Genomic DNA, 13,977 nt, shown 5'->3' on the forward strand with positions numbered 1-13,977 from the left:
ACACTGCCACTCCTTTCTGGCCTGCCAAATTTCTCTGGATAGGTCTGCTGCAAACCTGATCTGTCTTCCCCTGTAGGTTAAGGACTTTTTCCCTTGCTGCTTTCATGATACTTTCCTTGCCTGAGTATTCTGAATTTAACTATGATATGTCTTGTCGATGATTGGTTTTTATTGAATCTAATGGGAGTTCCCTGTGCTTCCTGGATTTTGATGTCTGTGTCTTTCCCCAGGTTAGAAAGTTTTCCACTATGATTTGCTCACATAAGCTTTCTACCCCTTTTTCTCTACCCCTATGATTCTGATGTTGTTCCTTTTTAATGAGTCACGGATTTCTCTAATTCCTAAATCATGCTGTTTTGCCTTAGTCTCCCTGTTTTTTTCTGCTTAATTATTCTGAATCATTTTGTCCTCTATATCACTGATTCTCTGCTCTGCCTTATCCATTCTTACCCCCATGGCATAAATTCCAAATTCCAAGTCAGTTATAGCATTTATTATTTCATCCTGACTAGCTTTTACTTCTTTTATCTCTGCAAAAGGGGTTTCTAATCTATTTTTGAACCCAGCTAGTATTCTTATTATTGTGATTCTAAATTCTGGTTCAGACATCTTGCTTGTATCTGTGTTAAGTCCCTGACTGTTGTTTCTTCCTGCTCTTTTTTTGGGAGGTGAATTCCTTTGTTTCATCATTTTGAAGGAAGAAAAGGAATTAATAAGGTAAAAAAATTAAAATTAAAAAATTAAAAACACACACACAAATAAAAATCAAATAAATTCTGTCAGATCCTAGGTGTGTTTTGGTCTGGTTGTTGAAAGGAGCTTGATAGATTAGAGGAAAGGGGTGGGGGAGAGAGAAAAAAAAGAAAAAGAAAAAACAAGAAAAAAAATGGAAAACGTTTGAAATTTTGAAAAAATGAATTCAATGAAATAGAAGAAAATGAAATGCTGGAAGCAAAATATAATTTGAAAAATTTACACAAAAGTAAAAAATATAGTAGAAAAAAATTAAAGAAAAATATTTTTAATAAAAATTGAAAATAAAAATAAATTTTTCCCTTTCTGTATTCAAGAAAAAGATAAGAAATGAAAAAGAAAAAAATTGAATAGGTGGACTAGTGAACAGACTGAAGTACGATTGAAATTACATAATTTTCCCCTAGAAGTCAAACTATGAAGCACTTTATAGTCCATAAACTAAGCAGGTGGAGAGACCTGTGGTGTTCCTGAAGAGCGAGGTTGGGGGCCGCCTGGGTGGCGCAGTCCGTTAAGCGTCGGACTTCAGCCAGGTCATGATCTCGCGGTCCGTGAGTTCGAGCCCCGCGTCAGGCTCTGGGCTGATGGCTCAGAGCCTGGAGCCTGTTTCCGATTCTGTGTCTCCTTCTCTCTCTGCCCCTCCCCTGTTCATGCTCTGTCTCTCTCTGTCCCAAAAATAAAAACAAACGCTGAAAAAAAAAAATTAAAAAAAAAAAAAAAAAAAAGCGAGGTTGGCCCAGTGAGGGGGGCTTAGTGTAATGGCTCTGTCCTCCACTAGATGGCGCTGCTTAGGTTATTGGGGTGGATTATGTGGAGCTTGTAGGTGTGTATGCGCATGCGTGGGAGGGGTGACATGGCGTCACCCACCTTCGCTCCAGTCTCTAATATGTTCTCTCTGATAAGCAATCGTTCACCCGTCCTTTGGCTCCAGCTTCCATCCATTCCCGGCGTTTACACTGTCTGTGAGCAAGCCATCGGGATGCCAGGCGGCACTGCCCTCCTGAGTTTTATCTCAGAGACAGCTGTGTTTCCCGACCCTTCACCTTTGAGGGACTGCGGCTTTGACTCGTTCTGCCCCTCTGGGGGAGCAGAGCAATGGCCAGGTGCCTACCACACCCAGGAACATTCATAGGACCATGCTGCTGCCGATGCCCAGAAACTGCTGCTGGGTGCCAGCCTGCCCCAGAAAAAGTTCACGTGATCGTGTAGCAGTCCGTTTCAGGGATTATGGAAAATCACAACACATATCTGGGACCAGGCTTTACCCTTAACGACCTTGTTCCAGCACCAGTAAATGTGGTTGTTCTCTGGGGTCTTCTGGGACCGAGTGGCCGCACAGCCTCTACCAGCAGTAGAACCGCTTCTCTCCATGTGGCCGGAGAACCTTCCAGACTTTACTGTGCTCCTGGGGATTCTCCCTTCCCACCAGAGCACCACCAGGTACAGAGCTGCAGAGTTTCAGACTCTGCACTTCCCCTGTTTATAGAGTCTCAATGGAATTTAAATCCTCTCCTTTCTCTTTTCTCCCTTTTCAGTTCAGTCCCTGCGGCTGTTTCCACTTTTCCACTTTCTCTTCAGCTGCTTTTGTGTGTGTGGGGTGCTTTTCCCGTACTCCTCCCCACCCCACCATCTCCATCCTCTCTCTGCAAATGAAAACAGCACCCTGCTTTCCGCAACTTCTCTCTCCCCCAGTTCACCTCTCCGTCCTGCGTACCTGCTGATTTCTGTGATTCAGGTTGTGCTGATTGTTGTGTTAATCCTCAAATCAATTTTGTAGGTGTGCAGGATGGTTTAGTGTTGATTTGGCTGTATTTCATGGATGCGAGATGCAAAAAAACCTCACATGCTGTTCCAAAACAATCTTTTTAAATAGATTTCTATGTTAAAAATGATGCATTTTTATGGATTCAGAGACAAAGGTTACCAAACAAATCATTGTGTATCAGTTCTAAGGTGGATGAAGTGAAAAGCTCTGGTCAATGAGTATTGACCTAATGGCTTTTAATTACGGAGATCAATGTAATATCTTTCCTCGTCTTAGTTTGTCCACTCTGATAAACCATTTCTTCTGTGCTCCTAGAGAGAAGTTTAATTTGCTGTGGCAAATGTGTGTAGAAGTATCTGTTTTGTACTGCCCTTGCTATAACAGCATCTCCATTCTAGTTAATTGGCAACTCCTATAGTTCAAAATCTATTACCAACTATAATTTCTATTTACTCTGGCCCCATGTGTGTCTGACAAATTTGTAGTTGGAGAAGGAATAATCTCCACCACCTTAGACATTTCAGAAAGCCTCAACTATCCTCATCTGGTACATTCTTTTGGACTCCTTGATTATATCCCTATGATCTGCCATTACATCAAGTTTTTCCAAAAAAAGACTTGCCCAATAAATTAGATGATTCAGCACTAGTCTTTCCCCACTAAGGAATGGGTGCAGTACTATGCTGACCTAGTGTGGATTGCAACAGACAGAGGTTTCAGGTCTTGATGAGAAGGAAAACTCAGGTAACATCCCTGGGGGTGTCCTACCAGTTGAAACATATATAGGGCATCTCTTGTATCCTGCCTTATATCCTACTGACTCACTTTTTTTAAGCACTGCTGCAGCATTAGATTTTCTTAGGTATAACTTGACAGCACAGTATATCTGTCGTTTTGGCTTGGGATTCTTGGATACAGCAGCATGGGACGGATGTGAGCACTTACTGACACTCTATGAGGCACATTTTGACTGGTAGTAGAAAGAATCTGTTCCTTTCTCTCAGTGAAGTAGACAGTCTGGGACATATTCTCTCTGACGCCTCAAAAGGTCTTGGCTGGATGAAGCTTCAGTTGTCCACTCCAGAAATCAGTGTGGCATTTACCAAGGGATGGCTCTCCATCCTTTACTGTTTCACTCTCTACTTTGTCATTCCCTTCCCTAGTAGACTATCTGCTTGAAAACTCTTGTCTCGGTTTCTGCTTTCAAGGGAATCTTGGGCTAACACAAAATCATACCTAGAAAAAAATGAAAAGTTGGAGAAAAGAAAGGGTATGAATAAGATAAACAAGGTATAGATATTTACCTTATTTTTTAAGTTTATTATTTATTTTGAGTGAGAGAGAGAGTGCGAGCAGGGAAGGGGCAGACAGAGAGGGAGACAGAGAATTCCAAGCAGGCTCTGCACTCACAGCAGGGAGCCAAATGCAGGGTTTGATCTCACAAACCATGAGATCATGACCTGAGCTGAAATCAAGAGTCCAACACTTAAGCGACTGAGCCACCCAGGCATCCCCACCTTATCTTAAAACGTATTCAAAATAGTATTTGAGACCGTTATGATAATGGAATAGGTATAATAAACCAAAACCAATGAACACAATAAAAAATGCAAAAGTGCATTGTAAATAAGGAGATATTTACATCAAGTTCCCAAGTTGGATAACATCCCAATAATTGAATGGAATATTTGTATCTAGGTTTTCCAGCAGTCAGGGCAAAAATGGAGAGATGTGGCTCTTAGTGTTTATTGGTTGGGAGCAAACCAATTAGTTAGTAGACGTAAATACATTCCACATGCTGGACTCCAAAAGAAATTGTTCACTGTGTTTTTATAGATGGAATATTGAATAATGTAATGAAGGGTATTCTTAATAACAGAGTTATGATAGAAATTGTAGAGATATCCCATGGAGCTGCTTCATGTACCGTATATAATAGAACCAGAATATGATACCAAGAATGGTAAAATGTGAGCAGAACTGCATCCTGATGAGCCTCGAGCAAGGTGGTTCAATACTGCTCTCTCAGACAACTAAACAAATATGTTAAACGTTTTTTAATCATGCAAATATAACCTATTTATTGCAGATAGTACCACTTACCTCTGTACCTATGGCAGACAGTCTTACTGATTATGGCATTCTTTCCTCTTGATCTTGGGTGCAGCCTCTCAGTTTCTTAGCATGATACTCCGAACACTAAAAAGAATCAGAAACTACAGACGAGTTTAATCTTAGTAGTTATCATTTGTACATGTAACATGTACATCCTGGATGAGAAGACATACCTGCCAAAATGTCACCTGGATGAGAATCATCTGGACATTTCTGCTTAAAAAAAATGACTTTGGGTGGAGAATAATAACTGTCAAGCTCTTCTTATTCACACAAAATGAACCACAGATTTCACAGCTTCGTGAGGGCTACTCTTGGGACACATGGTAAAATGTGTTCACTGTGTTCAATAGTGAGAACAAATAATGTGTGAAAATGGAGTGAGATTTCCAACATGACTAAGACACTTAAGAATCACAAAGAGGAAAGTTTTATCGCATGGTATAGAAAGTGTTGACGTATGAAAGTGTGAGACAAATTAGGGGTAAAGGAAGATTCTGTACCCTAAGGAATCACTTTGCCAGAAAGATAAGACCCACAACAATAGATGTAAATGTCCACCAAGGAATCTAATAGCTATCATTTCTTTAATAAAAAGAAGGCAGGTATAATACAGTGTAACTTCCATTCTGGGGAACACTTCCCCAAATCTCATCTCCCCTATTCTCAACCCTTCCCACGACCTCAACTACAGATTGGTGTGGTATTTTTCTTAGAAATGCTACTGTTGAAACAACATACTCCCATCTGAAATTGCAACAAAAGTAACAATAGGATGAAATTCTTCCTAGATGAACTGCTTAAAAATGCATTGTAACTCTTATTTTTAAATTCCGTGTATCCTCACCTAGGCGTATGATGGCATTTAATACACTGAATGACAAGTTGTTCTAAAAGAAAAAAAAATTTGAAAAGGTACTATAAACTCAGAAAAAGTCCCAGGTTGGGCAGAGAGGATATACCTAGAGCAAAAGTAGAAAAAAATAAGTTGAAATAAAATTATCCAAGAATTTCAAGGGCTGTTGCTATTTATTTATGAATTAAGACTTCCAGTTCCTAGAGTGCCTGGCTGGCTCAGTTAGTAGAGCATGCAACTCTTGATCTAGGGATTGTGAGTTTAAGCCCTAAATTTGGGCATAGAGCCTACTAAAAAAAAAAAAAAAAAGACTTCCAGTTTCTTTGAGTAGGGGAGAGAGGCTAAACTTGCTTTGCAAATCAAACAGCGTAATTTCTGTTTATTATAATTCCTTTCATAGTACATCGATGTCATTTCTTCACTTGTTTGTCTCTCCTCTGAGGCTGCAAGTTCCTTAAGGACCTTACTCCTTATTCATCTATTTTTTACACCTCATAACTCTCATAGACTCATGGTAGATGTGCTATTAATATTTATTTAGTGAAAGAATGCATGGATGAATAAATAGGAATGATGTTACACACCGTGCTTCTGGGTTACTTGTACTTTCTGGTTTCTCTCAAAAGTCTGTGTTGTTCAGAATATTCTCACTTCAAAGTAACTTGGTGGCAAAAGTAGAATTATAAGTCCAGAGTGCTTCCTCACTGCTCTCCATAGCATTTTGGTGACTTCCAAACACCCTTGAAAACCAAGTTCACTTTTAGTCGAAATCATCTCTAATGGCACAGAGGGGTAGAACTCGAGCTCAAACAAGTATGGGGTGACTTTCCTTACGCTTCTTCATCTTCAATTGAAAAAGAAAACATACTGATACAAGCACATAAGTATGCATACACCTATATCCGAATAAGGCCTGTACTTCGTCTTTTTAAGTTCTTGACAGATTATTCATTTTTAGAGAAAAATAGTAGATATTATTTAATAAGCATGTTCTATGCCAAACACTACATAAAACATTCATATGCATTGCCTGATCTTCACAATATTTTTTTATAAAATAAGTTCCAATGTTATCCCTGTTACATAGTTGAGGAAATTGTTTAGAAATGTTAAGAAGTTACATATTGCTCGTACATTGAAAAGCTTGGTTTCAAATCCAGTTATATCTGATGCCATATACCATAATCTAGTCTCATTCATTTTTATGTATCAACCAGCATGTATTAGATAGTCTGGTCCAGAGTAGCAAAGAAGGAATGAATGAAACTGGCATGACCCAAATTAGAAATGTCTCACTGCAAAGAGAGCTACAAGCCCCAAAGCCTTTGCTTTTGATTTCTCCTAACTACTAGATTTCCCTGACTTCCTTACATCCTACAAAATAATATTGATGTGCATTTTCTTTATTTTATTTTTATTTATTTTGAGAGATAGATAGGGCAGGGGCAGACAACGAGGGAGAGAGAGAATCTCAAGCAAGCTCCAAGCTGCCAGCACAAAGCCCGATGCAGGGTTCAGCCCCATAAACAATGACATCGTGACCTGCACCAAAGTCAAGAGTCGGAGGCTTAACTGACTGAGCCACCCAGGTGCCCCTGCATTTTATTTTTTAATTGTTATTTGTATTAAATCTCAACTATTGAGTACATTTAAAAAAGAATAATTAACATACAGTGTTATATTAGTTTCGGGTATGCAACATAACACAACAATTCTATACATTATTCAGTGTGATCACTATAATTGTGGTCTTAATCCCCTTTATCTATTTCACCCATCCCTCCATCCACCTCCCCTCTGGTAACTAGCAGTTTGTCCTATTTACAAGTCTGTTGTTTTGTCTCTTTTTTTCTTTGTTTTGATTGTTTTCTTAAATTCCACATATGAGTGAAATCATTATGGTATGTGTCTTTCTCTGTCTTATTCTATATAATATCATACACTCTAGGTCCATCCATGTTGTTGCAAATGACAAGACCTCATTCTTACTCATCTGTATTTTAGAAGTCCCCAACTGACATTTATCTGAGGTGTGGGTAAACGGGTGGTCTTCTTCCCACATATGCACCTTTAAATGGCAGTCTTCTTTTAGTAGGTAATTCAGTTTAGGTTCATTTGAAACAGAATCATCTTTCTTGTTAATTTACAAATGTAAAAGATCAGTGAAGTGTGAGAGCTAAATGGATATAAAAATACCAGAACATATGCAGAGGGTGTAGAAAAGAGTCAGACAATACAGTGTTTCTCAGCATGAGGGCTGCTCTGTCGCATTACTACTTGGGACATCTGTGCCTGCACCAAGCTGTCTCAGAGAACGGCTTCGAGCCAAACCATCATGCAGACTTCGTCCTCCGCACGTAGTGGTGGCGGTGTTGCTATTCAGAAGCACCTGCCCACGAATACATTTGTTCACTGGTGCTGCAAGGAGCATCCGAATTATGCACTGTCTCCATCTAATAACACCTTTGCAGTCCCTCCCCAGCAAGGGCTCTACGTGGCTCTTTTAATCTCCTCGCCCTCTGTAGGAAATAAGCACTATCATTTCGCTTCCCCTCACAAATTAAATTGTATTACCAGGTAGTAATGGGACAGTGCCAGCTGAATAAAATTGATGATAAAAGCAGACAGGAGAATTCCAATGTCCCCAGCTGTGTTTGAGGGAGAGAGATTTTATTTCAAAAGCAATACCAACTCAGCAAGGTGTGAGCCCTTGTGCCATGCAAGCACGTTAATGTTGCTCACTAAATCTAAAGCCAGTGGCACACAACAGGCATCACTTCCTTAGCTTAACTTAGCTTAAGGTGTATCCATCAGCAACCAAGCCATGCCCTCTTTTGTCCCATTGCAAATCTGCACAGCAAATCTGCATATTTGGATTTGCACCTATGTTATAATAAAAAACTGCTTTAAGATGAGGTGTTGCATTCACTTATTTAAATATTCCTAAGCATAGCCAGTAGGGCTGGTTTTCAGATTACTGAATTCAAACGCATCGGGCAGGTACATAAATGACACATAAATGAAACATGTTCTGAAAAACGTTTTAAGTGGTAGAAATCCTGCCGCTTATTTCTGACAAGAAGATGTAATAAAAGGTTGAATAATGTCTTTGGGATTCATAAATTAAGAATGCAGTCTTCTGTTGATGCCGTGTGGTATGTTATGTTGCTTACAGTCCTTCTGTTGCCCATGACTAATGCCTGTACTGGCAGTGCCATCCCCACCATCTTACTTTACAATAGACATTAAGATAGCTTTTCCAAATTACATCCGTTGGAAGACTAATACTGCATAATAGGGTTCTGTGGAGACACCCTACTGGGAAATGTTTTTGTGAATCTGTAGGAACAAAATATGCTCTGTTGCATTATCAAAATTATTTCATTAGAAATTTCCCTTTCAAAAGTATCTTGAAGGATAAATACCCCATTAGAATCGCGATTCAAGAGTAAAAACAAATAGTAGCATAGGTTATCACCATCCAAATGTTCATGATGAGTATGGAGGAGAAAGAAGCACAGTCTTCCCCTGTTTGAGCACTACCTTTCCCCTGAGATAGGACCCTGTACCTTGATCTCCACTGTAGATTCACACCGTATATGAGGCATATAGCAAAAATAGCAAAGATTGCCTGTGGTCCACTCTTGTATTTCCAATGTTAGACACATAGGAGGTGCTCAGTAGGTAAATGCTTGTTGCTTCAGTAAGTGAATGAATGAATGGACGGATGAAAGAATTGAGTCTACATATGCCTCTTTCTGAATGTACGTACCTTTGATAATGCACTATTTTTCAAACGTAAGCAGGCTGCATTAGAACAGATGTTTTTAAGCCACCACGGTGGCTCTGCTCTCCTCTCTATAACTTGTAAATAATGAAATCACATGTGTGTTTCCAAATGTCAGCCTCTGTTGCTGGCTGTGTTGTTGCCTTGGCAACAGAGACTATGACATTATAAGCTATGGTCTCTGCCATGGCAGCTATTTGAGAATTAGCCTGCAGAATTCCACAATGAGTGTAATGAGCTTATGGATCCTTAACCACCCCCTGGTTTGAACTTTGATGTGCATGTACCTGTGAGAATGAAGTTTATGTTGATTTCTTTTATTATTCAGGGCCTAATATTCCAGTTGCTAAATAATTATTTTATCCTCCTCCATTTGCTTTAATTATGCTCACAGTACAGAAAGTTAGAAAATACCCTCAAGAGCACTGATGATCAGATTTTGGGATTTTACAGACTAGAAGAACTCATTAAACATTAGAGGAACAAATATATGCTTGTTCACTTTTATTATTACTAAGTAAAGACAAAAATTAAAAAATAATCACCCATTTTCCTTGTTTTATTTTATTTATTTTTTTTCAACGTTTATTTATTTTTGGGACAGAGAGAGACAGAGCATGAACGGGGGAGGGGCAGAGAGAGAAGGAGACACAGAATCGGAAACAGGCTCCAGGCTCTGAGCCATCAGCCCAGAGCCCGACGCGGGGCTCGAACTCCCGGACCGCGAGATCGTGACCTGGCTGAAGTCGGACGCTTAACCGACTGCGCCACCCAGGCGCCCCCCATTTTCCTTGTTTTATAAAGAATGGACATTTTATTCCCTCAAAACAGTAAGGACAATTTTAAAATAAGAGACATATCGGGGCGCCTGGGTGGCGCAGTTAAGCGTCCGACTTCAGCCAGGTCACGATCTCGCGGTCCGGGAGTTCGAGCCCCGCGTCGGGCTCTGGGCTGATGGCTCGGAGTCTGGAGCCTGTTTCCGATTCTGTGTCTCCCTCTCTCTCTGCCCCTCCCCCGTTCATGCTCTGTCTCTCTCTGTCCCAAAAATAAATAAAAAAACGTTGAAAAAAAAATTTAAAAAAATAAAATAAGAGACATGTTTTTTTTTTTTAATTTGAAGAAGCATATACCATATGAATCACATTGTCTTTATTCATATTATTGAACTGTTGAACATTTTATCATGGACGTACACTGATTGTTTCACAAAGACATATTTGGAAACCTCTTCCCAAGGGGACACTAGGAACACAAAAGTGAACATAAAATATGTGAAGCTTTATTCTAGATGAGGCCAGTGGTCTCTACAGCCTAAAATTCTATCCTGTTGGGGGCACCAGGGAACATGGAGCAAGGCTTAGCTCACCATGCGAATCTCCAATGTATGTGTTGAACCTCACAGAACATTAACCTCCTCCACCCTCCTCCACCCACCTATGTGACTTCATTATTTACAAGTTTTAGAGAGGAGAGCAGAGCCACCTTGGTGGCTTAAATACATCTGTTCTAAAACAGCCTACTTACTTTTGAAAAATAGTGCATTTTCGTAGGTACCTCCACCCATCTCTGCACTCTCCCACCCTCTCCCTCTGCACATACAGCTTCACTTCCTCTCTCTTGAGAAAACTGAGGCAAGTTTCTTGAGTTCATATATGCAAGTTATCTAAATCCTACCCATATATTTTTTTAAGATTTTAGACCTTCTATTATTTCCATTTGTTTGAATTTTCAAATTCTACCTCATCACTCACATCTTTGCTTTAGCCTTCACCTTCTCCTTACTCACTTATCCCTAGTAAAGTGCTAAATCTGATTTATCTTGATCCATATTAATTGTGCATATAATTGACATAGCCCCCCCCTCCCCCCCCCCCCCCCCACCAAAGCAATCAGTTTCCTTGCATTTCTCACGGAAGTTCTCATGGATTCTTAAGAAGGCCTAAGACTCGGGGCACCGGGTGGCTCAGTCGGTTGAACATTGGACCTCGGCTCAGGCCATGATCTCACAGTCCGTGAGTTTAAGCCCTGCGTTGGGCTCTGTGCTGACAGCTCGGAACCTGGAGCCTGCTTTGGATTCTGTGTTTCCCTCTTTCTCTGCCCCTCCCCCACTCGTGTGTGCGGTCTCTGTCAAAAATAAACATTAAAAAAAAAGGTCTAAGACTCTTCTCAGTCCCTCTCTTAAAATGTAAGCAGATTGGGTACGATCTACCTCTAGGAGGCCTGGCAGGTCTATTCCCTTACTGTGCTAGCTCCTCGACTTACCATAGATGGGGTAAATCAGGTCAGATGAGTGCTTGAGGACCTGGTTGTATGTGGCCAGAGACCCACCACGTTTTTCCAATCCAGACATTTCCTGTGCTCCCTGAATAAAGCTGTGATCTCCATCTTGCTTGTCTGTTCTTTATGTGTAGACAGAATTGGCCACAATGGAGAGTCAGAGTTAAGTGGTAGGATTAGGCCCCAGCCTTACTCCAAACTCCTAATAGTTTACACAACCCTCAACCCCATCTTCTTTCACATCCACCCACTACAATCTGGTTTCCCCGCCCACAGGACACCCAACCATTCTGGCAAAATCTCACTGATATCTTTCTAACTGTCAAATTCAATAACATGTGTCAATCTTGTAATTTTTTAATATCTTGAAAGTCTTGAATTTTTAAAAAGTAAAATATAAAGTTTTTTACATCTTGAAATCTTGAATTATTTTAGCTTTTCCTTTATTCTCCCTTGTTCTTGTACTTCTGACCATTTTTTCTTTGAAATTCCTGAGTCTTTTCTTCTATAGAAAACACTTCAAGTTTACTTTTACTTCTCTAACTACTTCTTCCCAGGTTCCTTCACTAAATACCTTCAATGTTAACATTCTTATAGGTTCTGATCTTGACCTTTTTCTAATTCTGTTACTCTTCTACCATTATTTCTACCACCAAGTTGACTCTCAAATCTACATATCTAGCATATGTCTGTTCCTGCTACCCATTCCATATATCTTTCTGCCTATTCAAACTCTCCACCTACGTAAATGATAAGCATCCCAAACTCTGCTTATTCAAAATCAATCATTCCATCGTGACAGCATGAGGAGTTCTACTAATCTTCTCCCCAATGAAGCTAGGATAATTGAAAAATTATTTTTAAGACAACCACTTAAAGTCTCTGTAGTCCTAGGTATATGCCCAAGGGAAATTAAAATATATATCCACAAGGCAATAATAGCCAAAAGTTGGAAAAAAACTAAATGCCCGCTACTGAATTAATGTATAAACAAAATTTTGTATATACATATAATGGACTATTATTATTCAGCTATAAAAAAAAAGAATGGAATACTGACACATGCTACAATTTGGATGAACCTTGAAAAAATTATCCTAAGTGAAAGAAGCTACTCACAAAAGACCACACATTATATGATTCCATTCATATGAAAACCTAGAATCTTTAGAGAAAGAAAGTAAATTTTTTGTTGCTTAGGACTATAAGGGGAAGGATAGGTATATAGGGGGATGACAGTTAAAGGGTATGGGGTTTCTTTTTTCTTTTTGACAAAAATATTCTAAAATTGACCACAATAATGGTTGCACATATATTTGAGTATACCATTGAATTTCACACGTTAAATGAATGAATTATATAGTATGTGAACTATATCTCAATAAATCTGTTCTTAAAAAATGAATCAATCAATGAATCATGGGAATCTACCCCCAAAACCAAGAGCACACTGTATGCACTGTATATTAGTCAACTTGACAATAAATTATATTAAAAAAAATGAATCAATCAGGAGCGCCTAGGTGGCTTAGTCAGTTAAGTGGCCAACTCTTGATTTCAGCTCAGGTCATGATCTTACAGTTGGTTCATGAGTTCGAGCCCCACATTGTCAGCAGGAGCCTGCTTGCGATTCTCTCTCTGCTCTCTCTGTCCCTCCCCCACTCTCACTTTGTCTTACTCTGTCTCTCTCAAAATAAATAAACAAACAAATAAACAAACTTTAAAAAAATGATTTAGTAATTTCCACGCAGGCCTGCTTTTTCTTGTCTTTCCCCAAGTTATTCTCTTAACCATCTAAAGCAGCAATTATCCTAGAAGTTATACTAGACTTCTCTCTTTACCTTTACCCCAGTGGCCAGTTCTTCACCAATTCTTGCTAGTCTACTTCCTAAAATCGTTCTGACCTGTCCTATTCTCTTCATCCACTATCATGCACTCAGTTCATGGTCTCTTAAGTATGATTTCTCTTGATATGCATCCCTGTCCTAAGAGTTGAGTGTGAAGGGAATGGTATTGGAATCGGTGGTGAGTGGAGGGAGGAATTATTTGAGGGATGCATTTACTTATATTCCAGTATTTTTTTCTTTTGCTGTTTTACTTGAAATGTTTTAGACAGGGATAATAATGACAGGGTTCTATTCACATCTCTATACCTCTTCCCTGTTTTTGATCTTTCTTTTCTTTTCTTTCTTTCTTTCTTTCTTTCTTTCTTTCTTTCTTTCTTTCTTTCTTTCTCTTTCTCTTTCTGTCTCTCTCTTTCTCTCTCCCTCCTTCTGTATTTATGTTGTTCTTTTTTATATACTGATGCATTTTAAGCCAAATGAGAGAGTGGTATTTTCTCCCTCTATTTCTCATTGCAAGTAATAAAAAACTCCTGTTTATTTTACTTCTTTAATAGTGAAAGAATTAGAAAAACATATTTAT

General features: G+C 39.3%; 1 protein-coding gene and 1 long non-coding RNA gene across 24 annotated transcripts in view; one reads left to right on the forward strand and one right to left on the reverse strand.

Moving 5' to 3' along the window:
• EMC2 (ER membrane protein complex subunit 2) overlaps positions 1-13,977 on the forward strand; it is a 565,050-nt gene that overhangs the window by 405,570 nt on the left and 145,503 nt on the right. The gene's annotated exons all lie outside the window — the stretch shown is intronic.
• Positions 6,005-9,857, reverse strand: LOC109496170. The gene is made up of 2 exons (XR_002152053.3): positions 9,262-9,857; positions 6,005-6,333 (listed from the first exon to the last, which is right to left on the reverse strand). It is a non-coding gene; the product is annotated as an uncharacterized LOC109496170 (long non-coding RNA).

The sequence above is a fragment of the Felis catus genome, chromosome F2 (genome assembly GCF_018350175.1).
Source record: "Felis catus isolate Fca126 chromosome F2, F.catus_Fca126_mat1.0, whole genome shotgun sequence".
Lineage (NCBI taxonomy): Eukaryota > Metazoa > Chordata > Mammalia > Carnivora > Felidae > Felis > Felis catus.